This window comes from Lepisma saccharinum, unplaced genomic scaffold, assembly GCF_977018435.1.
Source record: "Lepisma saccharinum unplaced genomic scaffold, izLepSacc3.1 HAP1_SCAFFOLD_198, whole genome shotgun sequence".
In the NCBI taxonomy this organism is placed as follows: Eukaryota; Metazoa; Arthropoda; class Insecta; order Zygentoma; family Lepismatidae; genus Lepisma; species Lepisma saccharinum.
This window is the reverse complement of record NW_028142988.1, coordinates 271,274-273,042: the sequence shown is the minus strand read 5'-3', so window position 1 is coordinate 273,042 and position 1,769 is coordinate 271,274.

The window sequence follows — 1,769 nt, the reverse complement described above, 5'->3', positions numbered from 1 at the left end:
TCCACGTGTCTTGATATCCAATGTATCCCTGCAATGTTTGGTGAAGATCTGAGTATGTAGTTTTTGACCTTATATGGAACCTCCTATCTGAAAATTTGAAAATTCTTAAAAAATTCGTCCAAAATCTTGATGTCTCCAATCTCTTGTTTTGTACGTTTTTTCCACGTGTCTTGACATCCAATGTATCCCTGCAAAGTTTGGTGAAGATCTGAGTATGTAGTTTTTGACCTTATCTGGAACCTCCTATCTGAAAATTTGAAAATTCTTAAAAAATTCGTCCAAAATCTTGATGTCTCCAATCTCTTGTTTTGTACGTTTTTTCCACGTGTCTTGATATCCAATGTATCCCTGCAAAGTTTGGTGAAGATCTGAGTATGTCGTTTTTGACCTTATCTGGAAAATCCTTTCTGAAAATTTGAAAATTGTTAAAAAATTCGTCCAAAATCTTGATGTCTCCAATCTCTTTTTTGTACGTTTTTTCCACGTGTCTTGACATCCAATGTATCCCTGCAAAGTTTGGTGAAGATCTGAGTATGTAGTTTTTGACCTTATCTGGAACCTCCCATCTGAAAATTTGAAAATTCTTAAAAAATTCGACCAAAATCTTGATGTCTCCAATCTTTTGTTTTGTACGTTTTTTCCACGTGTCTTGACACATAATGTATCCATGCAAAGTTTGGTGAAGATCTGAGTATGTAGTTTTTGACCTTATATGGAACCTCCTATCTGAAAATTTGAAAATTCTTAAAAAATTCGTCCAAAATCTTGATGTCTCCAATCTCTTGTTTTGTACGTTTTTTCCACGTGTCTTGACATCCAATGTATCCCTGCAAAGTTTGGTGAAGATCTGAGTATGTAGTTTTTGACCTTATCTGGAACCTCCCATCTGAAAATTTGAAAATTCCTAAAAAATCCGTGCAAAATCTTGATGACCCCAATCTCTTGTTTTGTACGTTTTTTCCACGTGTCTTGACATCCAATGTATTCCTGCAATGTTTGATGAAGATCTGAGTATGTAGTTTTTGACCTTATATGGAACCTCCTATCTGAAAATTTGAAAATTCTTAAAAAATTCGACCAAAATCTTGATGACCCCAATCCTATGTTTTGTATGTTTTTTCCACGTGTCTTGACATCCAATGTATCCATGCAAAGTTTGGTGAAGATCTGAGTATGTCGTTTTTGACCTTATCTGGAACCTCCCATCTGAAAATTTGAAAATTCTTAAAAAATTCGTCGAAAATCTTGATGTCTCCGATCTCTTGTTTTGTACGTTTTTTCCACGTGTCTTGACATGCAAAGTATTCCTGCAAAGTTTGGTGAAGATCTGAGTATGTAGTTTTTGACCTTATCTGGAACCTCCCATCTGAAAATTTGAAAATTCTTAAAAAATTCATCGAAAATCTTGATGTCTCCGATCTCTTGTTTTGTACGTTTTTTCCACGTGTCTTGACATGCAAAGTATTCCTGCAAAGTTTGGTGAAGATCTGAGTATGTAGTTTTTGACCTCATCTGGAACCTCCTATCTGAAAATTTGAAAATTCTTAAAAAATTCGTCCAAAATCTTGATGTCTCCAATCTCTTGTTTTGTACGTTTTTTCCACGTGGCTTGACATCCAATGTATCCCTGCAATGTTTGGTGAAGATCTGAGTATGTAGTTTTTGACCTTATCTGGAACCTCCCATCTGAAAATTTGAAAATTCCTAAAAAATCCGTCCAAAATCTTGATGACCCCAATCTCTTGTTTTGTACTTTTTTTCCACGTGTC